General features: G+C 44.6%; 1 long non-coding RNA gene across 1 annotated transcript; it reads left to right on the plus strand.

Annotated features, from left to right (window-relative positions):
* Window positions 1-10,586: 10,586 nt before the first annotated feature.
* Window positions 10,587-16,867, plus strand: LOC121437831. Its single transcript, XR_005973013.1, has 3 exons — window positions 10,587-10,651; window positions 11,919-12,004; window positions 16,763-16,867. It is a non-coding gene; the product is annotated as an uncharacterized LOC121437831 (long non-coding RNA).
* Window positions 16,868-26,745: the final 9,878 nt, after the last annotated feature.

Raw genomic sequence — 26,745 nt, forward strand, 5'->3', positions numbered from 1 at the left:
CCCCTGACAACAGTGTGGGGTGACAGAAATGTTTTAGCTTGTGTTGTTTCAAAATGTTTATGAAGTATTTTTATGACCCATCCTACATCTTCTTCCCTTTCCTTTTCCTTTCATTCTTTTTTTTTTTTAAGACAGAGTGTCTTGTTTAAGTCAGGTTGGCCCCAAACTTTTAATCCTCCAGCTTCAGCCTCAGGAATACTGGGATTGGGTGTGTGTAACTTCATCCATGGCTTGCTTTTCTAAATTTAGGAGTTGCTTTGAAAACAGAATGAGATTAAAGAGGAAGCAATATAGTGATATAAAAGCTTGGACCGTTGTTAGAGATTGTTTTATTTTCCTATGTTTCTTTCTCCTCTCTGAGCATGAAAAGTCTCTGCATCTTACATCCTGGCCCAGAGATTATTATACACACATTCCCCATGTGTTCTCATATGACTCTCTTTGTAAGTCTGGACAGGTTCTCTAACTGTCTCTGGTCAAGAGGTGGACCAGGCTGGGTTTGGTTAGCACAGGCCCTGGCCCACAGTAGGTAATACAACATGTCATAGGATATTCGCTTTTGCATCTGTGTGGAGGTAGTACATCTTGACAGAAGTATTTGATGGACAAGGCTTGTTTGTCTCGTAGTGACAAGGGACAGGGCTGGGGTAGGGAGGAAAAGAGAGAGAGCAAATAAGCAGGCCAGGGTCTCAATTTACTCTTTAAGAGTATGTCCCCAGGGATGCAACTTCTTCCAATCAGGCCTTATCTCCTAAAGGTCTTGCTACCTACCTTTGGTTCTAAGCCTTCAACACATGATTTGGAGGACACATTTAAGAAACCAACAATAACAAGACATAAATTGTTCTGCAAGCTTTCAGTGAATCAGGACTTTCTTCTCTGAAAACTTTTTTCCTGGAAGTGGCTGGGGAAGTTGAAAGTGAAGCTATTGCTTTTGTCTTTGGAGTCACTAGTCCATGCCCAACATACACAATAAGTGTGGTGACTTTCTAGCTCTATTCAGGACCACTGAGTGGGCTCTGCCCACCTCCTCTGCTGAGAGATGAAGGACTGGGGACTATGCATGCAGTCATTATCCCCAGAAGAGAGGAAAGAGGAGAGCTAGAGAAAGGGTTAGATTCTGAGTCTTGCTGCCTAGCCCCTGGATTTGGAGTGAGGTTGGGTGGAGAAAGAGCCACTCCCCACTTTGCTGAACCCAGATGGTGGGTTCGTGAGAAACACTTAATTGCCCACAGAGAGGACATATAACTTTGGCAGAAGATGCAAGCTAATCAAAAGCATCCCCCAGTCTCCCCCCTTCTCCCTGCTGTAAATTCAGCTTGATGGGTACAAGGAGAAATTCTAGCACTCCCTGGGGCTCCTAGGATCACCAGTCATGATGCCAGGCTCAATGATGGGATGTTCAGAAGCAACACATAATTTTTCATTTGGAAGATGAGAAGTTCCAGTCTAACATGACCAGGCTCCTCCAGGAACTGCCACCTAGATATGTTTTCTTACTTCCATCCAGAAACCATTCTTCCTTTCAGGTCAACAGCCTTCATGCTGAAGATACCTAAAAAGGTTAAGAAGGGAGACTGGAAAGATGGTTTAGTTGGTAACATGCTTGCCCTGTAAGCATCAGGACCAGAGTCCAGATTCACAAAACTCACATAAAAAGCCAGGAGTGTTGACACACATCTGTAACCCTGGCAACTGAGGAGATTAAGACAGGCAGATCCCTATAGGTTCCTAGCCATCCAGCCTGCCAATCAATGAACTTCGGGTTCAGTAAAAGATCCTGTCTCCATAACAGGGGGACACCTGACATTGACCTCTGGCCTCTACATACATATGCACACTTGCAAGATGGAGGAGGGTCATCTGTCTATGTGTTACTTTCATTGGTTAATAAAGAAACTGCCTTGGCCCTTTGATAGGACAGATAATTAGGTAGGCGGAGTAAACAGAACAGAATGCTGGGAAGAAGGCAGTGAGGCAGATGCTATAGCTCTTCTCTCCAAGATGGATGCAGGTTAAGATCCTTTCTGGTAAGCCACCACCTTGTGGTGCCACACAGATTATTAGAAATGGGTTAATCAAGATGTGAGAGTTAGCCAGTAAGAGGCTAGAGCTAATGGGCCAAGCAGTGTTTAAAAGAATACAGTTTCTGTGTAATTATTTCGGGTATATAGCTAGCCAGGAGGGAACGCAGCCTGCTGCTCCTACTACACTTGCATGCACACACACACACACACACACACACACACACACACTACACAATAAAAGAAGAGTGTCTAGAGACAACTCAGCCTTGGGGACATAAACAGATTAAGATGCCAGTGAAATACCTTAACTTTTGTCATTCTCTGGAGTACCACTGTCCATGTAATACACATCTGACCTTGAGAAAATCAAAAAAAAAAAAACCCCACTACAAGCCTTAGTATTGCCTACTGACATGATGCTACACATGAATCTCTGAAATGCCAGGAGCTAACTCAGGAATAGACAAATGGCAGTTCTTTCCTGTCCCAGGATGATGGAGCCACTAAGACCAAATATTGGAATCTGCCTTGTAGCCCTCCTCTTCTCAGGTTGTTCTTCCAGCACTTTCTTCACTCCTTAGCTGCTGCTACCTCTGGGCTGGGTCCCTTCTACTAGCCTTACTATTCCTGTGGTTTTTATTGTAAGGTCCTCAAGATCCATTCTTCACTAACTGCTGACATACAATAATAGCCTGAATTTGTCATTAAAGCAATTTCAAAATATTTAGCATAGGAAGACAGCGTGACCATTCATAACACGGCAACATATGAAGATTAGCCAGGTTAGTTGAGAGCAAGGACTTTGAAGCCACAGTAGATCTGTAACGCCAGATGGGCGTCTGAAACACATTGCATGGAAATTTTAAGCTTGAACAGAAAACCATGTTTGGACATGCCGTCTTATGAGATCCAACAGCTGACAGGTGTTGGGAGAGCCCTCTAAACCTGCTCCGGGGACTCTTGTTATTTTACTCTGCCAGCAGCTAGAGGTAGATAAAAAAATGGATTTAGAGGCTCCTCCCATCTCTCATAAAAGTCTGGCTTCCCAATTCCAAAAGCAAATAGTTTTTATCCATTCTCTTAGCCTCTATTAGCCACATTTACTCATTAGTGAGACAGATGTTTGAAGGCTGGACCAGTGGGAGTGGGGTGAGAAGAAAATATCTCATTCCTTTCTCTTTGGCTAAGCCACTTACTTCCATGTTTCTTTTATGTTAAAATGTCCCCACCCCACACAAGTGTGGCATGAAGTTTTTCAGCATACTCCAAAGGCAGTCACCAAGCCGAGGCTTCTTGGGACTTCTGTGTCGATGCTCAGGGCTTGGCTGTGATGGGGAACTAACTGCATCATGGCTAATCTGCATTGGAGTTCCGGGAGAGAGGTCCATTCCAGCCCAGGCTTCAGGTGCTGTGAGCTATTGGAGGTGATCCTGTCCAGCAGAAGGTGTCCACTACTTCCTTAACTGGAAAAGTCAGTGCGAAGAGAGATCTCTAGGCTCTCCAAGGAAATGTGAGAAATGTGAACAGCCACTGGGTGTCAGTGTGCAGAAAGACAGCAGGCTGCCGTCCCCAAGGACACAAGCACTCCAAAGGACTTTGGCTTCAGGTGTATGCACAGGTTCAGCCCTAGAGGAGAGCTGCCCATTGTCCTCACTCCGGCTGGTCCCCACACAGGTACTGAACACCTGGGTTTGGCAGTCCCTTGCAGCTCTGCTCTGAAAGGTCCCTAGTGAGGCTTTCCCCAGCTTGGTCAGCCGTTACTTTCTCTCTCCACTCTCCACGACTGGGGTCCTGACCCTGACAATGAAGACTCCCAGATAGTGAGCACCCCGTCTTGGTCTCCCTGTGAGGTCCCTGAAAGCAGAGGCAAGCTTTTTTCACCTCAGCTTTCCAAGTTTCAACACTGGACTGCCCTGAGCCTGCCATGTCATGTTTTGATTGAACTCTTTCATGAATATATTTGGTACAAACAAGGTTACCCTTTACCCAGGCTGTGTGGATATTTGCGTGTGTGTGTGTGTGTGTGTGTGTGTGTGTGTGTGTGTGTGTGTTAGAAGCCAGAGGTCAGAGGTCAATACCAGCTATCTTCTTTTCTCACATTCTACCTTGCTTCTTTAGACATGGTCTCTCAGTGAACCTGAAGTTCACCATTTGGGCTAGGCTGGCTATCAAATGAGCCCCAAATTTTACCATACAGGAAAGACAGAGAGAGAGAGAGAGAGAGAGAGAGAGAGAGAGAGAGAGAACCGCAGTTAGACATGTGCCCTTGTGCCAGGCTTTTACATGGGTTCTGGACTCTGAACTCAGTTCCCAGGCTCACACTTTCCTCACTGAGCTATCTCCTTATTGTTATCTTTTTTCATATATACTTTGGTCAGCAAACATTGCTTTGATGGAGTTTTAAGCCCCACAAATATACAAAACAAATGAAAGTAGAGCTACTTGGATGGAGGCAATGAGAATCTAGGGGGCTCTCTAAACATAGTTTTAAAAATAGCAACCTGGTTACTGTGTCCGGTCATCTCCATTTTATCCCTTAACCCCTCAAAAGTTGTCTGCCTGGGAAAGACTACACTCCCAAGGGTAGGAGTGGTGTTCCCCTCTACCCGGTACTCCGTAGGTACTCGATAGACATTTAACACCTTTGAGGGAAATGGAACTAAAATAATATTATAATTTAAAAATAATAGACCTTGAAAGAAAATAGTGTTTTAGAAGTTGATGAGAAGTGGCCTTTCTGGCTTTTCCACCAAAGAGATCACAGGAAGGTGACTAAAAAGGTGTGAGAACTGTCTCTGTCCTGGAGGACTTCAGAGTTAAGCCATTGTGGTCTCCGGAAAAGAGGAAGGTGAGAACGACCAAGGTCAAGAGTCCCTACTTCAGAACTGAGTGACTCCAAACGGGAAGTAGCTCCAATGTGTCTGGATGCCTCCCTGGGTTAACATGGAGCAGGAAAGGGCATAAGCCATGGCGACACTGAGGAGCCCTTGAAGATGTTGTTGTGTCCAGTGAGTGAGGCTATTGGAAAGAGGACGCTCCTCTAACACAGCGCTTCTCAACCTGTGGGTCATAACCCCTTTGGGCTACCAAAGACAACTGGAAAACACAGATATTTACATTATGATTCGTAACAATAGTAAAATTAGAGTAACAAAGTAGCAATGAAATAATTTTATGGTTGGGGGTCACCACAACTTGAGGAAATATACTAAAGGGCTGTAGCATTAGGAAGGTTGAGAACCACAGTGCTAGCATTTCTCACAGACAGCTCATGCAGCTCCCCAACGTGTGTGTGTGTGTGCGCGCTCTGGTATTTCAATGCCCTTAAAAACTTCCCTGCTCAACACAGCTGCTCCTTAAACCTGTCCACTCCTTCACAGTCAAGACTCTCCAGAGAGCAACCTGTGTCTTGCCTCCATTTCCGTCTCTGTCCCCCAGCTCACTGTGATGTGACTCAGGGCTCAACTGGTCCTTCAACTCTGTCCCCCACTCGATAACACCGACGGCAGGGACACAGCCCCACAAACCAGTGCCGGCTTCTTGCTCAAAACTGTCTTGATTCGTCATGACAGCTCGCCTGGCGTAATTCCTCTTTCTTCAGCAGCTTCTTCTCAGCTCCCTTTTTGGTTGGATCATATGGAAGGCCTCCATCTTTTTATGTTTCCCCATCTCCTGCCCTTGAATCTCCTACTCTTTCACCCGGTCCAGTCCTTCATGTTGTCATAACAGTGCCAGGCCCTTTCAGGCCTCTCCAGTTCTCAACCCTTAGCAAAATCCTATCAGTTCTGTTCACTCAAAGAACCCAAACCCACTCCTTCCTCCTGCCACTCTCTGGGTCGTCTCTCATCCTTGACCGTGCCTATCACTCATCACCGCTATCACGCACGGTGCTATGGATCTGAACTATAACCTGCGTCACTTCGTTGCCTCGATTTGAAATCTTCGGTGGTATCCGTTGCCTAAGAACAACACCCAAGCTCATGGTCAAGCTTTCTATCCAAGGCTCTTCTCTTTGAATAAGGCCCAGCATCACCTGGCCCTCTCTCTCTGTTTCTCTATCTGTTTCTTCCTGAATTCTTTTTTTTTTAATTTATTTATTTATTAAGGATTTCTGCCTCGTCCCCACAACCGCTTCCCATTTCCCTCCCCCTCCCCCGATCAAGTCCCCCCCCCCCTCATCTGCTCGAAGAGCAATCAGGGTTCCCTGACCTGTGGGAAGCCCAAGGACTGCCCACCTCTATCCAGGTCTCGTAAGGTGAGCATTCAAACTGCCTAGGCTCCCACAAAGCCAGTACGTGCAGTAGGATCAAAAACCCACTGCAATTGTTCTTGAATTCTCAGTATTCCTCATTGTCCGCTATGTTCAGCTAGTCCGGATTTATCCCATGCTTTTTCAGACCTAGGCCAGCTGGCCTTGGTGAGATCCCAATAGAACATCCCCATTGTCTTAGTGTGTGGGTGCACCCCTCGTGGTCCTGAGTTCCTTGCTCGTGCTCCGTCTCCTTCTGCTCCTGATTTGGACCTTGAGATTTCTGTCCTGTGCTCCCGTGTGGGTCTCTGTCTCTGTCTCCTTTCATCGCCTGATGAGAACTATGTTCATGGCAGCATTGTTTGTAATAGCCAGAACCTGGAAACAACCTAGATGCCCTTCAACGGAAGAATGGATGAAGAAAGTATGGAATATATACATATTAGAGTATTACTCAGCAGTAAAAAACAAGGACTTCTTGAATTTTGCATACAAATGGATGGAAATAGAAAACACTATCCTGAGTGAGGTAAGCCAGACCCAAAAAGAGGAACATGGGATGTACTCACTCTTCCTGAATTCTTTAACTCAAATTCGGTTTTAGGAAAAGTTTTAAATTAAGGTCTGGGAATATGGCTCAGTCAGTGGTATGCTTACAAGGTACCCAAGGTCTTCACACACATGAGGACAGATGCATACATCTGCATACACGTGCACCTACATGAACATGCACACCACACCACACACACATGTGTGCGCACGCTCCTGAATGCAGCCTCCTTTTTTACCCGGTAACTCCATGCATGCTTCTAAAGCAAGTTTCTTTCACTGGGGAGCTTTTTCGGACCCTTTCTTCTCTGACCAGGTGTCTCCCCAAGTTTTCAATAACCCCGTGTACACTCCCTCCTCGGCAGTAATGGACCTGTGTTGAAATTGCATACTTGCTGATCTTCTCAGACACTATAGTCTGAGGATTTGTGGGTTTCTTTAGGAAAGGAGCCTTTTAAAAAGTCTGTCTTCCTGTATGAAACACAGAACTTGGAAGATGGTGTTTGAGAATGGCGTGGAGCGGTCGGGGCTTTGCTAACACATTTAATACAATGCAGGTTAAAGAGGCCAAACACCTAGCAGTTGCTCTCTTTGTAGCAGAAAGCGAGGTTCAACAAGCTGCTTAGCACAACCCTCAGGAGTCCAGTGTCTGAGCGTCAGACACAGCCTTAGCACAAACCCTCAGACACAGCCTTAGCACAACCCTCAGGCGTGTCCAGCGTCTGAGAGTCAGACACAGCCTTTGCAAGTAACTAAGGAGGTATCGCTGTCCTTGTTCTAGTCTGGAAATAGATTGTGTATCCAGAGCATCTGCCCCTCTCTCCTCCACGTATCAGAAGATGACACCCTGCCCCTATATAAATCACCTTCAAACCCCTTGCTGCATCCCTAGAAGCTGTTCCTGAGCTGCGATGTCCACAAAGCCCTTCTCTCCCTTCTTTCATTTCTCTACATGGGCAAGAGGTTTTGTGATTAACATAGAAATTAACTCTGGAGATCAACTCCCTTGTTCCACTAATGAGAAGCATGTGGGCCTATAGAGCTAAAGCAACTCGTCGAAGATGGGTGAGATTAGCATCCTTTATCATGGGCTGACCGTATGCGCTTTCTATGCAATACTTTAGGTAGTCTTTGCAACAGTCCTATAGAGGTGCGTTAATTTTTACTCCTGCTTCAAAGTACTCAAAATGAAAGATGTTTGGTGCTTAACAATGTACAGGGATGCTCACAAATGGGATGACAGCATGTCCAAAGTTACACGTCTACCGAGCACAAACAAGGGTTCCATGTGCCCTGCTTTGACTCGGGCACTGTTGTAATATCACCACCAAGCCCGGCCACTCACCTCCACAAGGCTTCTTTCAATTGCCTCAAAAATGTATTTTGTCTTCATTTCTGATGGCTTGAGATGCTTATATGCCTAGTAGCTCATTAAGCCAAAAAAAAAAAAAAAAAGCCGCACCATGCAAGTGAACGCCGCTTTTAAACATTCAGGCTCTGTATGCAGTTCAAGTTATCTGGACTGTGAATGTGAGTTCCCATGTATTGATGTTCTCGGAATAAGACTCACCTGCATCGGAAAGGAACAGTCCAGACGAGAGCAAACACCACTTGCAATCAAGTGGAAAATTCCCCCACGGCTGCAGAGTTGACTCGGAAAGGGACTGGTTGAGGGAAGCAGGGGAGTAAACTCTGTTTGCTTCAACCAAACAGCTGCCGTTTGTGAGCAGAACTCAGACACCTGCTGCTTGAGAAAGGAAATTTTCAGATCTGGCGTTGTAGGCTTATTGCTGATAAGGGCCGGCCGTGACCAGCTTCCAAAACTTGGTATCTGGGACACAAAGTTTATCTCTGTTTGCTCTTGGTTATCTATATGTGTGCCTTAGTGGAACACATAGCTGCGACTCCGGTGCAGGATTTATTCCCTTCTTCATTTCTGGGAGGCACACTGACCTGGGCGTGGTGCTTTTAGACAGTGAAGAAGGTGGGGGCGCGGGGACCCCATCTGGTTCATCTCTTCCTGTGATCTGCCCAAGGAATCTTTCTCTGTTCATGGTGCCGAGGTTCCTTAGCAAAGAGCTTTTTGCATAAATGCCTAGCCTCATACCAAGAGTTATTATCCACAGCTTATGTTGGAGAGGATGCAGGGTAAAGGGAACACCCCTGCATTGCTGGTGGGAGTGCAAACTGATACAGTCACTTTGGAAATCAGTATGGTGATTTCTCAGAAAATTAGGAAACAACCTTCCTCACGACCCAGCAATACCACTATTGGGTATATACCCAAAGGATGCTCAATTATATCACAAGGACATGTGCTCAACTATGTTCATAGCAGCATTGTTTGTCATAGCCAGAATCTGGAAACAATTTAAATGCCACTGAGCCAAAGAATGGGTAAAGAAGATGTGGTATATTTACACAATGGAGTACTACACAGAAAAATTAATGGCATCTTGAAATTTGCAGGCAAATGGATGGATCTAGAAAACATCATATTGAGTGAGGTAACCCAGACACAGAAAGACAAATATCACATGTATTCACTCATAGTGGCTTTTAGACATAAAGCAAAGAAAACCAACCTACAAATCACAATCCCAGAAAACCTAGACAACAAAGAAGACCCTGAGAGAGACATACATGGAAGTAGAAAAAGACAAGATCTCCTGAGTAAATTGGGAACATGGAGACCATGGGAGAGAGTTGAAGGGGAGGGGAGAGGAAGGGAGGGAAGAAGAGAAAAATTATAGCTCAATAAAAACAATAAAGAGTTATTACCCAGTTGAGTTCACTTTCTTAAAGGGCCACACTGACTGCACCCTCATGATAACTAGGTAGGGGCGTGGAGGAATGATTTCCTGCCTGGAGAGCCAGTCTCATCCCCCAGATCTCTCCCAGCTCCAGGCTGGGGTTCATTGACTCAGCAGGCGATGTTAAGAGTCTGTACTTTTTAGTCGAGCTCCTAGGGGAGGTAATCAACTGTCCTTGGTTACTTAGGACTTGAGAGCCTCCAAGGTTTGAGACATTTAGAGCTAAGCGTTTAAGAAGCTTTGGGCAAATGGAGATGAGCTGGCCCGCCTGTTCCTGGATGACTGAGTGACCGCGGGGATTTGCAGACTGGCCCACAGGCCAACCCAGTTTACTGCCTATTTCTGCAAGTAGTTTTCCTGGAACACGGTCATTGCTTTATCCTTAGACCGCAGCTACTTTCGTGCTACGGTAGTGGAGTCAAACAGTCCGGCAGAGCCCACGTGACTCAGGAGACCTGCAATGCAGCATGCTTTGTCCTTTCCTGAAAACATCACTAACTACAAAGAAAATCGCACAATACATCCCTCCATCACGAGCCGCTGCCTTCTGCTCAAACTTCACCTTTTCTATTGTCTGTCCTTACTCATGGTTCAAGGTACACTTGGCCTTTGCTAGCTCCGAAGAAGTGCCAAGAGCCGTTCCTTTCGTTTGCTTTTGTTTTCCTCTGCTACTCGCTGGGCTCACAATGCCTTCTCTCCACTTTGCCTGGTTTTATTTCTTCGGTCCAATAGAACCCAATGCAGGGAAGCCTCCCCCCCGGGAAGTCTTCCCTGGCTCTGTCCCCACTCTGCACCCAGTGTGAGTGTCGGAGCAGCCTCTGGGACACATCTCCATCACTGACCTCGCCGCTCTCTCTGCTAGAATGGGTCATTTGCTGGGCAGCTGCTCCCACCAGGCGGCGAGGTCTGCGAGAACACTGTAGCATATTACATGTCTACTTCCGTCTTCTGGGACTGCCAGCAGGGAAGAAGACCAGGAAATATCTGCTAAATTATGAATATATAAAATGAGGGTGAGAATTGTGCTAAGACATTGGTCTGTTCATCTTAGCTAGAAGCTTTAGATTGAGAGTCTTACCCGGGACGCGTATTCTCCTTGCTTTTGGAAAGGGTGCTATTCTGGGTATGCTGGCCCTTGATAAACTGTGAAGCTACTCTTTGCCTAGTTAGCCGTGGCCAGGGGTAGGGGACGAGATGGGTAATGTTCTATTTCCCCCAGCATGGGACTGTATGGTGCATACTGACCGGGATCAGTTTTCTGTGTCACCATAAGAAGTTGGCAGGGGGCAGTATCTAGAGGGTGTGAGGTGTTTCTTTTTCTGAAAATAATTTTTGTTTTCTTAGAAATCTCAAGGAAAAATATGGGAATCCCCTTTCCTCTCCTGTTTTTTTATCCTTCCCCTGCCTGAAGACGGCTTGTGTCCAAATACGCCAGATGTGGTTATACTCAGAGGAAACCCAGTTACAGGTTTTATGGATCTAAGCTCATAGACTGGCTGTAGATCAGCAATGGCATCCAAAGTGTACTTGAAGCCAAGCTCATTTTCCAGAGTTTTGGTTTTGTTTCTAGGAGATTTTGGTGGGGGCGGAGATCTCTGCTAATTTTAAGCCTTTAGAAACCTTACCTCTCCTAAGGAACACTTCCACTTACCTCTCCTAAGGAACTAATCATCTTGGCTGGGCATGGTGGGGAACATCTGCCAGCCCAGCACCTGGGAGATGAAGGCAAAAGAATTGTGGGTTTTAGGCAACTTGGACCACATAGCGAGCTCAAGAGTAGCCTGGACTGCACGGTAAGAGACTGAACCATAGAGGAAGAGGAGGAATTGGGGAGAAACAGGAGGAGAGAGGAAAACAAAGAGGAGGAGGGGGAAGAAGGAGAGAGAGGGGGAGGAAGGAGAGAGAGAGAGAGAAAGAGAGAGAGAGAGAGAGAGAGAGAGAGAGAGAGAGAGAAAGTGCATTTCAGTACCTAGTGCTGGATCCCTAATTCCCATGGTTCTCTGGGAGTGGGCAAAGAGAAGCAGGGGAAGCTACGGTGAAGACCGGCCCAGCCGGCACCTGCTCTGGAGCAGGAGTTACTGGAACTTGTGACACAGATGTAGCTGGTGGCACTCCAGAGAAAGACTCCCACACCAGGTGTCTTTGCAGCTTGACCTCAATTGCCTGTGAGGAGGCTTGGCGAGGACTGGCAAACAGTTACTGTTCAGGCTGCTGCCTGCCCTAGGAGACCTTTTGTTCCAATAGTGTTCAATAGTTAAATCCACCCCCTCCTCTCCATAGGGCATAAGACAGATGAAAAGAAAACCTGTCTGCAGAGACGAAGGTTTCCAGTTCTGGCAGGACAGCTGCCAAATGTCCGATCCAGGGTAAGTTGTGTGACCATCCCAAGTTTCTGATCTGTTTGTAAAGTGGGCACAATAATACTTTATAGCCAAGAAAGCTAAATATTAACCTTGCCTACATATAGACATGCTTCTGAGGCTCCTGGCACATATTACATGCTTTAAGACAGCCCCTGGATGGACAACAGAGTCAGGGGCCATGTGGAGGTGAAACTCTACCCTGCTCTGGAGGGCCTTGTTTGCCCAAAGGTCAATGTGCTGGGCTCAGTTCACAGCATCTCCCCCTAAGACTCTCCACTCAAGAATAGACTTGGTGGCTAGTGATTCTCCTGGCCCTGTAGGGAGATAGGAAAGAGGCAAACTCTGGGAGCCAGGATTCAGCTCCAGATCTAGAACAACTGAGGGGGGTTTCCTTGGAGTCCCTTTTCAGTTGCCGGTTCTCTCCTGAATTGTATACTCACGTAGGGTGTCATTCCCCCCAAGCTTCTGACATACCTTGCTAACACCTCCCTAATCAGATCTCCAACCTTGTCTGTCTGCTAAACTAAGCATAGACAAGCCCACTGCTGGCTACAAAGCCGTGGTGAATGTGCCATGTGAGCCCAAATTCTTGTCCAAAACCTAGCTCGTGTTCTTCCAAATCCTACCCAGGCTCTTCCTCATGTGTTCTCAGTTTAAGTCTGTGATACCATGCCTACCCTCCAGACAAAGCCAAGAAATCTGTTCCCTTCCTTCCCTACTTCATACCTAATTAGCCAGAAAGTTGTTTATTTATTAGTCTGCCAAGTGTTTGAGGGCTTGCTATATGTAAAACAGGACTCTGTGTGCTGGGTTAAAGTTAGCGGACGGTAGAAACACAGTCAGTGTCATGGCGAAGAGACGGGCATGAAATAGATCCGGAGAGCCACGTGCAGCAAGAACACAGGGTGTTTTAACAAGCATGTAAAGAGGTCCTGGTGTACACGAAGAGCTCAAAGAATGGGTGTTAGCTTGAGATCTTTTGATTACAAATATCCAGAACTGACCCCACACAAGAGGCAGAGAAACTACAGAGAAGATGCCAGAACAGCTCGCGGAAGCAAGGAGGAACTGCTGAGTTGGCCTTTGAGAAGCTTCCAGAGTGGATGGTGTATTAGGCAATGTCCCCCTTGCTCTGACTAAAGAGCTGACAAGAGGGAACTGAATGGAGAAGGGGTTTGTTTCAGCTCACAGTTAATGGAATAGTCTATCATGTTGAGGAGGTCATGGAGGCAAGGGCTTGTGATGCTGGGTCATATGATGCCCACAGCCAGGGAGCAGTGAGGCACAGATGCCCACACTCCACTCACGGTCTCTTTTATGTTCGCTTCAGGCCCTCAGCCCATGGGTAACCACTCACAGGCATGCTCAGTGGCTGCTTAATCCAGATATTACTCATGTCAGACTCTATCTGCCTTCATCCCTCATCTCTGTAGGTTGGTGCCATTTTCTTCTACTTCTGACAAGATGTTTCTATGTATCAGAGACTTAATCCACAATCCAGAGGCACTCTGTTCCAAGGACAAGTGGATCTCTGTTATTCCCTGACAGGAAAATCTGGGAGAGGACTTAGATTAACAGGGAAGAAAGGTGTTTTGAAGCAGACCTAGCCGGGGTCAATGCATAACCCTGCAACCAGTGAAAGTCAGTGCCTACCCTGGCACTGTACACCCTTGCAGCCAGTGGGGACACTGCCTACCCTGCAGTCAGTGGGGATACTGTATGACCCTGCAGCCAGTGAGGACATGCATAACCCTGCAGCCAGTGAGGACACTGCCTATCCTTGCACCAGAGAGGACACTTTCTCACCCACATTCCTGATCTTCATCCCTGACTTCCACATGTATATTACTGGCTTCCCTTCCCAGGTCCTGGATTGATTTTCTCACTTCATTCATCTCTTTGTTTGTATCTTCACAGAGCACGTTTATACTTGAACCTCTGAATTCAACATCCAGCATTTTACCTGGGCTCTCCAGAGGCACAAAACTAATAAAACAGCTGTGAGCAAAGTGGGGGATTTATTAGATTGGCATACATAATACAGTCTAGGTAATTGAGCAATGCCTATCTTCCCACCGGACAGGCTAAGAACCCAAGAGTTACTCAGTCTGTGAGGCTAGAGACCTCAGCAGCCAAATCTGGCCCTGAAGACCTTGACTCTTGGTGAACCACTGGTCTTCAGTCCACACTGAAAGGTTAAAGAAGCTAGAGTCAATGACAGTAGCAGTGGCGAGATTAGCAAGGGCTCTGAAGAACAGAACTGCTAGGATGAATCCATGTCTGTTAAAAGTGAATTAGTTGGAGTGACTTACAGGCTGTGGTCTGGCTAGTCCAGCAATTACTGTCTACCTACAGAAAGGCCAAGAATCTGACAGTTGTTCAGTCCATGAGGCTGGTCTTTGGTATACAATGGAATCCCAAAGAAACAGGCTCTAATACCAGGGAAGAGATGTCTCAACAGCAGGACAGGATAGATTAAATTAACAACAAAAGTGAGGACAAGAAGGAAAGAAGCAGAAACGTCCCTCTTCCTTCTTTCATGGTCTTCTGTGTGAGTTGCCCAAGTATGGCCCAGCCTTAGGGTGATTCTTACAACCTCCAATGGTCCAAGAAAAGTCCTTCACGGGCATACCCAGCTGCTTGAGTTTCAGTTGATTCCAGATGTAGTCACATTGATCAGTCATCACAGTGATTGATCCTCACGCAAGCCTAACAACGTGAGTTCGATCCCTAGGACCCACAGTGAAGGGAAAGCACTGACCCCCGAAAGCTGTCCTCTGACCTCCACATGCATGATCTCCCTCACATATAAACATCAAACACACAATCAAAAGGAATGTAAGTTCTTCAGCAAAATTAGAGAAATGAGAGAAGGGAAATAAAAATTAGAAACAATTTCTATAGCCAGTAATGGTAAGACAAAATCAAAATACTACTAAATGTTTAGTAATAATAATAATAATTGAAAAAACACACAAAGGAGAAAGAAAATTCAAGAATAAAGACATGAATAAACAGAATTAGAGAACATAAAAAGGGGAATGTAATAAAAACATGAGCATGTTTTTGAACAGTAGGATTAAGAGCGGCTACAAGTGCAATAAAAAGGAAATCAAAAGGACCCCAGCCCCCAAAAGGGAGAGAGAAGAAGTGTTGGCACTTTCTGAGTTTTCAGAGATTAGAAACTGTCAAATGGACATGAGCTATGACATAAACCCCAGCTCAGACTGCGGGCTCTCTTATTTCTTGTGACATCCGCTGGTGCTAAGCCCGCCCTGGACCAGTGTCAAGTGGCTGCCAGAATTGTCTTCATCTTAGCAGCTTGCTTTCTTTGCATAGCAGAGGCCTCAGCTGGCCATGCTCTGTCTTTGCAATCACAGTCTGGGAAGGGTCTCCCACCCTGCCAGTATTCTCTGCTTTGTACACCCGGTCATAGCTCATGTTCTAACTGGTGTGCAGAGTCCTCCCAGTGTTCTGGAATAGAGGAAGCAGATGTAGCACTGAGACGGGTACAGGCAGAGCTGCCTCCATGATTTCAAGACACACTGAGCATTAAATCACTCTGCTGGCAGGGAGTAGCAGTGTACAACTCAAGAGATCCTGTTCTCTACAGCAGGGAACCTCATGGCGGATGGGTGGCTTTAGCCATGGATCCACCTAATGGCCTCAGACTTGGAACTATCAGTTAGTGGGGTTTGCCTCTGATCATCGAGCGTGGGGCTACCTCCCTCTGTGCCCTTCTCTGCCTGAGCCTCACCTCACACTGCCTGCTCTGTTTGGCTTGCCAACATCCGGTCCTGATGCTGTCCCTGACCGCTCCCCCCATGCACATCTCTCCATCTCTCTCAGGGCTATGGAGGGTAGGCTTGCAGCTTGCTGACTTAGGATTGTTCACGGATCTCAGGGCTCCAGAGTAGATCAGTTTTAAACAATCGGTTCCCTCTTAGATGGCATCTGGCCACAGCCCGCTAAGACCAGGGCGGTGACAAAATGGAATTCCTTCTCTGCTGATGCATCCCACAAGTGGAGTCACTGTCTCACCAAAACCACAGCTGGAGCTGAGGCCTAGAGAACCAGGGGCTTGTCCTGTGGGTAGGACCGCCAGACTCTTCACTGAGGCTACCTGGCTTATCTCTGGAGTGAGACTGTGGCCCCTCTCCCTGTTGGGCAGCCACACAGTTGGAGCTGTGCTTGGCACGGTTTACTTCTCTCTGCTGCGCTGCCCCTTCTGTTTACCCATGCTTATCAGCTGTCCTACCACCTCTTTGGGATTTTGAGAGCTCTTCCCATCCCTTTTTGGAGTAGTGTCTACTCCTTTCCCTGGTTCATCTTCATCGCATTGCATGAAGACAACTTTTAACACAGTCTTACCCAGAATTCCTCTCTAGAGATTTTGTAGTATAAATGTCGTATTTATGTACTATGTGATGTTCTGATTCTATAATATATAGTATTTTAGTTATTTTTGGTTATTGACTGCATTGAATTACATCTAGAAAACTGGCAAAGCATATTTGTGGGCACGTTTATGTTATTTATTGGGAAACATAGCATGTGGATCAGCACGTTGGGTTGGTAAGACCCACTCAGAATTTGAATGACACCATCCAATACACTGGGGGGACTGGACAGTGTATTGGGGGAGCAGAAGGAAGTGCCTGAGTACATACACTGTGTCCTTCTTCAGCGGGTATAGTTGCTGCCGCTGCTTCAGTTGCCTGTAGATATTGGGCTCGGATTCATTCTCTTTGTTTCTGTCAGGCCCCTGTTTGGATGTCAAATGCGTCATGACCTTTCCTGGGGAGATGTGAAGATGCCAGACAGGAAGCCAAAAAACACTTCCAGCCAAGTCTAGCTGCATGAACCAATGAACTGAACTGGGGATACTTATGGAAGAATTAGTGGGGGATTACATAATGGCGTAACAAACCTATGTGAAGCTACACCATCAAAGAACTCTGCTCATACCAACAACTGGAGGGGCGTGGTGTCTTAGTCACTGTTGTGTTGCTGGGAAGAGACACCATGACCACAGTGACTCTTACAAAAGAAGGCATTTAATCAGGAGCTTGCTTAGCCAGTTTCACTATGATAACCCATTATCATAATGACAGGGAGCATGGTGTCACAGACATGGCACCGGAGAAGTAGCTGAGAGCTACATTCTGTGCTGTAGGCAGGCAGAAAGAGAGAAAGAGAGACACTGGGCCTAGAGTGGACTTTAGAAACCTCAAAGCCCATTCCCGGTGACACACCTACTACAAGACCACATCTAATCTTTCCCAAACAGTCTCCCAGCTGATGACTAAGTATTTAAACACACGGGCCTGTGGGGGCCATTCTCACCCAAACCACCACATTTTGTGGGCATCGTGTGCCTTCCCATCCCTCCATGAGGGAGTGTTGACGGACCCAGCCTTCTGAGAGTCTCGGGTGGGTAGCCACAGTTGCTCTGTTTGCCAGGGGCAATGGTCATCATAATTGGATGACAAAATTCGACAAAATGAACACAAACACCGGGAAAGACATATTTAATGTTACTGAACTGTACATTTAAGAGAGGTTCAGAGGAGCCTGATCACATGTCACATGCCTATAATTCCAGCACTTGGCAGACTGGGGCAGCAGGGTCATGAGTTAGAGGCTGTCATGGATGTTCAAATTAGAAGCCAGGATTGGCTACATACTGAGATCCTATATCAGAAGGAATTCAAGATCATAAAATCTGTGCTTTACCCCAGATTCCTGCAAAGAAAATAGAAAATGGGGAATGAGAATTCAAGTTAAAACTATTAGTTTCAAATTCCAAAGGTGACCCAATTTTATAAAAAACATCGAAGAAGCCCGGCAGTGGTGGCGCACGCCTTTAATCCCAGCACTTGGGAAGCAGAGGCAGGCGGATCTCTGTAAGTTCGAGACCAGCCTGGTCTACAAGAGCTAGTTCCAGGACAGGCTCCAAAACCACAGAGAAACCCTGTCTCGAAAAACCAAAAAAAAAAAAAAAAAAACATCGAAGAAGAACCTAAGCAGCCATGGTAATTATGTTTCCTTTGTATATTAATGGTTTGTTGTTACTGTTACTGATGTTGTTGTTGTTGTTGTTTTTGCTTCTAAGTTTAAATCAGGTATGCCGGTATGGGCAAAAGTAAGGAAAGACTTATGATAAAAAAATAAAATAAAATAAAATAAAGAAAACAGACCTCTTCAGTGATACTTCGTAAGGTTAGCCATTTTTAAAATGTCTAAAACTTGTTAACCTGTTATTCTGGATAGTTAATCTACTTCTACCAGCATTTCTTAGTTTACCTATTCGGAGTAACATCCAAGGGCTGAGAGATGGCCCCGTGGTTACGAACTTTCCCTGTTCCTGCAGAGGACCTGAGTTCAGTTCTCAGCACCCATGGCCGCACCTCATAGAATAATAAGATTGGCCCCTTTCTTTCCTTGCTGAAACTTGTTTCTCATTCTACCTTTGTCTGTTTAGACCCTCTCTTAAAGTTAGCATTTTAAGCCCTTCGGTTAAGTTCCTTAAATACACGGTCCAGTCGTTAGTCTATTCTCATAACAGCCCCTCCAGCCACCAGTTTCCAACTACTCACTGTTATGGATGGAGTGCATATGTGGAAGTCCAAACACCCAGTGTAGCCATATTTGGATTATAAAGCCTTTAAGGAGACAATTATCATGAGGGTGGGATAGAATCTAATAGGACTCTCATGCTTATGGAAAGAGCAAGCGACACCAGGGACCAGGGCTGTGACTCTTCGGAAGAAAGGCTGAGTGAGGACATGGCCACTGCAAGCCGAGGAGGCAGACCTAAGGAACTCAGCCTGTGAACTTGCTCATGCCCCACTTCCAGCCCCCATAGCTGTAAGAGATGATTACTCTCTGTGCTTTTTAAGAAATGCAGCCTGTAGTGGCTTGTTAAGGTGAATTTGCTCAACTTTAAAAATCAGGAATATTATTTTGCATCTTGGTTTTTCCCATAACTTTCTTTGTGCTCCACAACTGACCCTCTTTCATTTATTCTTGGTCTTTAGAACTGGTTATAATGTATTATGAAGTCATTATGAAAAACTTAGACTTGCTTATAATTTTCTTCTTTCTCCAGCCTTTTTTTAAAAAAAAATTTACTTATGTTTGATTTGTTTCTTTTCTTATCTTCTTTTACTATTTGGCAGACTTTCTGAAATGTCTGGAAACTCTTAGTTCTATGTGGGAAACCTAATTTTAAATATTTACGGAGTTCATTCCTGTCCTTTATCTCTATAACTTAATGTGTATAAGAATTACATAAAATATTGGGTTAACTGTGTGGGTCTTACAGTGTTCTGGGCTTCAGGGACACACTCTAACCTCTCAAAGAGCCTTATCTTTGACTTCATTTATAAAACTTATATTGACGAAACTGTTTGCATCACACCTGTCTACCTAAAAATAAATGAAAAAACAAGGGAAGAAAAGTGTAGAGCACTGTCCATTGTAAAATTCATACAAAATTCACAAAAACATAAGCAAATACAAGTCCGTAGCTGTAAGGAGTTATTACTACTCATGTTTTCTAAGCGACCCAACCCACAGTGACTTGTTAAGATGAATACACTCACCTTTAGAGGTAAGAAATATTATTTTGCATCATGATTTTTTCCCATGATGTCTTTTGTGTTCCGTGTCCCTCATTCACCCCATCTTGATCTCTTCATTTATTCATACCACAGAAAGTCTCTGATGCACGACAGTTCCACTTAAATGTGTTTCAGCTTTATGACGATGGAAAAATTATGCGCGTTCAAAAGAAACAATATTTTGAACTTTTATCTTTACTGGGTTTTCAGTGTATTTTTTATTTTAAAGAGACTGTTATCTTTGCACAGCCTTGAATTAGTTTTGAATTCAAGATCCTGCTGCCTCAGCCTTCTAAATACTGTGGTTGCAGGCATGCCCTACCATGGGCAGTTACTGTAGACTAGCAGTGTGCCTCGCCATGTCCTCTTGAGATGCTGGGCAGCGGTGAGAGCAGCAGATGGCAGTCAGTCATACAATGACAAGGACTCCCAGTAGAAGCCTTCAGAGCACTGTGTGCCTAAGCTATAAGATTATGAATGTCTTTATTTTTCTTTTCTAGCATTAGAAACATTTTCAAATTATTATTGTTTCAATTTATGGTGGGTTTACTGAGATCTAACCCCTTTATAACAAAGGAGCAGCTGGATATAAAAAGGGAAGTACACCATAGTTAAGTGGGTGGGACTTTTGTTCTTTGAATACAGAATTAGACTAACATGCAAAACCACTCAAGGTAACTACCGTGTAATATAAACTCAAAAAGAAAAAAAAATCACAAAATCATTCAACAGGCATAGGAAAAAATTAAAGTAAGAAAAATACCCATTTAAGGTAAAAAGTTCTCAGCAATCTAGATGTATATGTGACTTTAATCTGATTAAGAGAATCTGTTGGTGGGGGGAGATACGTACTTACTTAATTTTGAAAGACTAAATTATTTCCCTAAGACCATAAAAAGTCAAAGATGATCAATCTTACTTCTGATCAGCATGGTATTAGATGTCCTAGCCAGCAATAAGCCAAGAAAAAGAAATAAACACATATAAATTGGAGAAGTAAGCTAGATTTATGTTGAAATTGTCATTGTTGGAAATCATACACTTTGGAAACCTTGAGTATTATGCAAAAAATCCTACTTCAAATAACTAATAGACCTTTGCAAAGCTCAAAGCAGAAAATCAATATAAAAAATACATTTGTATATGTTAGGAATAGGTCTTTGAAGTTGGAAATTAAAAATATGATATCATAAAATATGAAATACTTTGGGACCCATTTAAAAATATCCATGCAAGACCCACACTGTAAAATCTTCCCTGTGTTGAAAGAGAATTTATAGACAACCTAATGAAGCAATCGTATGCCAGGCTATTGAACTGAAAGGTCTAATATACGTGTGTCTTGATGCACTGTGCTTTGCATTATTAATTTTCACAGACAGTGGGTTAGTTTTTTTATTTGTTTGCTTTTACGAATGAAAGGTTTTCCGTACACCTTTCTATTCACCCCATTTTGCAACAGCACCATTCATTTTACATCATGTTTTAGTAATTCTCACAAAATTAGAAGTTTTTCATTATTATTCTGTGATGGTTTGCTATGATCAGTGACCATTAGCATATGCTGGGATTGTTTGGGGGCACATGCGCTACATCCATGCAAGATGATGAACCTCACAGCTCTACAGACTGACTCCCACATCTTCTCTCTCTCTCTCTCTCTCTCTCTCCCTCCCTCCCTCCCTTTCTCCCTCCCCCCCTCTCTCCCCGCTCCCCGTTTCTCTTGGGACTTCTCATTCCCTGAGACACAAGATTTAAGTTGGGTCAGATAGTAACAGGGGCCTTCAAGTGTTCTCATGAGAGAAAGACTCTATTTAAATTCACAAGCTAGAAATTATTAAATTCAATGAAAAATGTGCTTCCAGAGCCAAGACGGACCTCTTGTACCCGCTGGCCAAGTTATGGATGGAGAAGAAAGGTGGCTGAAGGAAATGGGAGTGCTATTCCAATGTGCCAGGTGACTTTATCACATTGACTAGCAAGCCACAATTCCCATAGCCAAAGCCTTAGTGCCTTAGCCGAAGCAAAGCGCTGGCCATTTTTAATTCTGAGAAGCAAGAAAGCTACAGAAGAAAACCATCAAGACTGATTGACAATCAGATTTGCTCCTGAGATTTCAAGAAAGACACGGGGCTGCAAGGCAGAGCAGCAAATGTTGCCACATGCTATGAACTGGAAAGCAGACTCTCAATGTAAACTAAGTAGTTTTGTATTGGAAGGAGGTGCCATATAGCCCGACACAAACTTCAGGCGCAGGCTGGCCCTCTTGCTAGGGGCTAATACAACTGGTGACTTTACATTAAAGCCATACTCGTTTACCATTCTGAAAACCCAGACCTTCAGCATTGGTCTCCACCTATTCTGGCTGTGCTCTTGATGCAGCACCAGAAGCCTGGATGATAGCATGCCTGTTTACAGCTTGGTTGTTGACTATGTTGAGCCCACTACCGAGATCCACTCCTCAGAAAAAGATCTCCTTCAAAATATTACAACATTGAAGATGTGCCTGGCCACGCAAGGGCTCAGACAGGAATGTCCAGTGATAGCAATACAGTTTTAATGGCTGCTACTGAAATATCTATTCTTAATCCTATCAATCAAGGAATAATTTTGATCTTCAAGACATTATTTAAGAAAAAAAATGTCATAAGGCAGTAGCTACTATGGATGATGACTGATACGGGCAAAGCAAGTTGAAAATCTCCTGGATAGGAGTAGCCATTGTGGAACTGTCATAAATGCCATTCAAGAACATTTTTGACTCACGGGAAGAGGCCAAAATATCAGCCTTCAGAGAGATAACCCAGCTCTTGTGGATACCTGTGAGAAGATCAAAACTACTGTGGGCGAAGTAACTTCAGATGTGGTAGGAATAACAAGAGATGAGTTAGAAGTGGGTTCTGAATTGCTGCAGTCGCAAGGAGGGAACTTCGTTAGATAAGAAGTTGCTTCTCACGCATAAGCAGAGAAAGCCGAGTCTATAGTTGCTGTGTGTGAAGCAGGACTCCTGGAGGTGGAAGGGACATTGAAAAAGAGCTTGGGAAGGTTAGCCCCATAATCTCCTTGGTCACCAATCCCAAAGACCTCAAGCAAATCCCTGTGTTGCTTTTCAAGGCTTGCTAGGTTTGCTTTTTGAAATTTTATAATGCGATACTCAGCTTCTTCTGGGCTGTGCATAGCACCATGATTCTCTTTCTGGAACATGTTTTACAAATCTTCCTTTGCTGGTTTGGGTCGCAACTGCACTCTAGAGGCTGTTCTCAGGCTTATTCATGCTTCAGTCCCTGGGGGAGGGGGCGGTTGTAATGCAACAAAGAGCCGGACTCACTTTCCAGAGTGTCTACAATGTGGCTCAAAGATCAGTGCTTTTAGAAAACCCTCAGAGGATGCTCGTGATGATGGTCCAGAGACCTCACTTTACAACCACACTATAGGAGACTTTGTTCATGTCTCTCCCATTTGTACAGGTGTCTCCCCACGACAGACCCTAAATCCACCACTCCACCTACACACTTGACCTGACACAGAGGATTTTCTCTGTCTCTCTTGTCTAGTTAAGAATTCATTGGGGCCGAGAAGGGGTATGATTTATATGTTTAAATGTTTACGAGTGTTTGCTTGCATGTGTGTCTATGCGCCACATGTGTGCCTCGTGCCTACAGAGGCTAGAAAAGGGCATTGGGGCTCCTGGAAGTGGAGTTATAGGCAGTTGTAAGCCTGAGTTTTCAGTCAGAACAGCCAGTGCACTTAACCACTGAAGCATCTTTCCAGGACCCCACTCCCATGCTCGCCACAAAAAAAGAAAGAAAGAAAGAAACTAGAGAGGGACTCTGCTCCAGACAAAGATGCTGCGAACACTGCTGGCTCAATAGTGGAAGATTTCGAAGGCTACATCAATTTAGTTGATAGAACAATCACTCGGTTTGAGGATATTGACTTTAATTTTGGAAGAAGTTTTGCTGTGAACAATATTACATGCCGGAGAGAAAACTTTCATTAAAGGAAGAACCAATCAGTGCAATAAACTTTATTGTGGTCTTCTTTAAAGAAATTCCCAAGACTAGAAAAAAAGAATGATGACTTGCTAAAGGCGCAGCTGATTGCTGACTATTTTTGAAGCAATAAAGCTTAATTTTAACTGAGGCGTATACATTGCTTCCGAGCATAGATGTATTTAATACTTTATAAAGTGTAAACATTGCTTCTATGTGGACTGGAAAACAAAAGCAATTGCGTGTCTCACTTTATTGGCACATTCTCTTTACCTGTACTGTAATAGTTTGGAAACAAGTGCAGAATATCTCTGAGGTATGCCTCTCTTGTTAAAATGTCAGTTTTCATATATATCGCCTACAGATTTAAAATAACTCCAGTTAAAATCCTGTTTGTTTTGTCAGAAATTAACAAGCATAAAATTTATACAAAATATAAAGGACTTAGGCTAACTGAAGCAATTATGAGACAATAAAGCAAAATTAGAGCGCTTCTATTGTTCAGCCTAAAATGTATTAGGAAGCTACAGTGACCATAAAGTGTGACACTGTCATCAAGATGTACAAACCAATCAGGAGACTAAACAGACACAAGAAAATCCATAAACAAGGTTCTCTATGCACAACCGCCCGTCAGTATCTACAGGTTCACATCCAGAGACTTGGATAAGGGGTTTGGGTATTTGGGTATCCACGGGTATAGTGATATTTTGATTGTGTTTTAGCAAATAAAGCTTTCCAGAAGACCAGAGTGCAGAGCTAAGTCTTAAAGGCCAGGTAGTGATGGCACTCACCTTTAATCCCAGGATTCGGGAGACAGTCAGAGGGATCTCTGTTAGTGCAAGGCCACCCTGGACTACATAAGATTGAATCTGTCTAAAAAGAGAAACAGCTCACACAAATGATGTGGAATGTCCTTCTGTATAGGAGTTGCTTTATTGGTTGATGAATAAAGCTGTTTCGGCCAGTGGCTTAGCTGAGTAAAGTCAGGCAGGAAATCTGAACAGAGATATATAGAGAGAGTAGGCAGAGTCAGGGAGATGCCAGTTGCTGCCGAAGGAGGCAGACGGCATGTAGCTGCCCAAGAAGCAAGATATTCGGGTCCGGGAGGCCGAGAAACAAAGTGTAGTCTCTGTCTACACACAAAAGTGATCACAGCACTTGGGATTCCACGCCTTTAATCCCAGCACTAGGGAGGTGGAGTCAGGAATGGTATGGCTGGGCAGGGAGAAGAATATAGGTGGGAGGAGACAGGAACTCAGTGTGGTCTGAGGTTTGGTGGAGACAGATACAGGCTGGAGATGCAGTCTAAGGATAGAATCGCCCCTTCAGTCTAAGCATCGGTAGAGATAAAAGAACTCTCTAATGGCTGGCGCTCTGCTTCTCCGATCTTCTTAAACCCCTATATCTGACTCTGGATTTTTATTAATAATACCAATTAGAATTCATGCAATACACGGGGGCCTGAATCTAATGCCTTGCAAATATCAAGAGACAACTAGAACAAGGGTAAGGTGTCCAGCAAAAAATGCAAAGGCCACTTGCTATAGAAATGTATCTTCTCAGCAAGCAGTTCCCAGAGCATCAGCTCTGTGCACCAAAGCACCCGTTTCAATCTGTAACCTCACACCATCTTCAAAACTAGCTCCAAAATTGAGCCCCAGGTAAAAAGAGTCTAAAACTTAATTGAAAGCTAGGAATGATCCAGGAGAAAACAAAGGACAAAGTCTTCTCTTTCAAAGGTTTTCAGCATAAAAGGGAATAAACCTTGTAAAACCTTCAACACTGCAGATGAATCTTAAGATAATTCTCCCGCTGGAAAGAAGGCCGACAGAAAAGAACTTAAGTCTAGAAAATGTAAAAAAGACCTACAGTAACAGAACACAGAACAATGGTTATTCAAATGTGAGAGGCTGGAGGCTGGAGAAATGGCTTGGTGTTTGGGATCAGTTGATACTCTTCCTGAAGACCCAAGTTCAAGTTCCTAGACTCATAGGATACACCTTACAACTCCCTGTAACTCCAGCTCTGGGGAGCCTGACACCCTCCTCTGGCCTTTGCAGGTACTGATGCATACACAGACACATAAATAAAAACAGAATAAATCTTTAAAATATAAATTGAAACGTGAGAGGCTGGATGAGTTGAGACAGAGGGACTAGACAGGGGGCCAGACCTATGTGCGTGAGAGAAGAATGTCTCTGCTAATTATCTTGATTGTCGTAATAGTTTCATGGGTGTGCACTTCTGTGAAACCTCACCAAACACTAGCATCCATTGCTTATTATATGTTAACAAGCTATTCAAAACACACGGCATGTGTAATATTTTAAAAACGCAGGAAATAGAGGAGTGAGGTCACTTTGACAAACTCGCCATCTGTTGAACCCAGCTCTCAGAAGGAAGGGTCACGGTGTGTCAGCGTAGCTCTTGCCGACAGGACGAATGCTTCTCTCTCCCCTCTGATTCCCTCTCCCCAAAGGCCGTTGTTTCAGAGTCGGCCTAGGTATTCTGTCTTGTAGTTGTGTTCGCCGCCTAGAACAGGCCTAGAATCTTTGTACAGATTTTGAAAGCAATCCTAGCTACCCAAAGCTCTCCAAACCTCTTAAATAATCCAGTGAAATAGTTTATTAGACATTGGAATAAGGATGATTAAAATGAAAACAATCAATATGTTAATACCATGTCAGATGAATACAAAATGGAGCTGGATCCTTAAGTACGAACTGATATAGGCTGTTAAGCACCCCACCCTCTGCTACCTTCTCTATAATCAGTAAAAACAGACTGCTCTCACTTGTAGATTTAAGAGCAGAGTTCTGCGATTTTGCATGAAAAAAGGAAAAACTTTGACCCACGAAGATATGATGACACAAACAAGCTTTGATTGAAAGCTGAGTGTTAGGGCGTGAGGGATGCTTAGCATAGCTATGTAGGCATCCTCTAAGAGACAGATGAGGGACACAGTCAAGGTTCGATGGACAGACCATTCCCGGCACCGTTCCAGCCGTGGTGGGTTCCCACATACTACTTCAGGGCAAGAGCTAGGTGCACGGGCCTCCAGGCTAAAGTGTGGCCCAGGTGGCAGAAGGGAGACACCCTCTTTAAGCCACTGTCTTCAGGATGC

This window comes from Microtus oregoni, unplaced genomic scaffold, assembly GCF_018167655.1.
Source record: "Microtus oregoni isolate MIOR12 unplaced genomic scaffold, Mior012 000054F_ref0000373, whole genome shotgun sequence".
In the NCBI taxonomy this organism is placed as follows: domain Eukaryota; kingdom Metazoa; phylum Chordata; class Mammalia; order Rodentia; family Cricetidae; genus Microtus; species Microtus oregoni.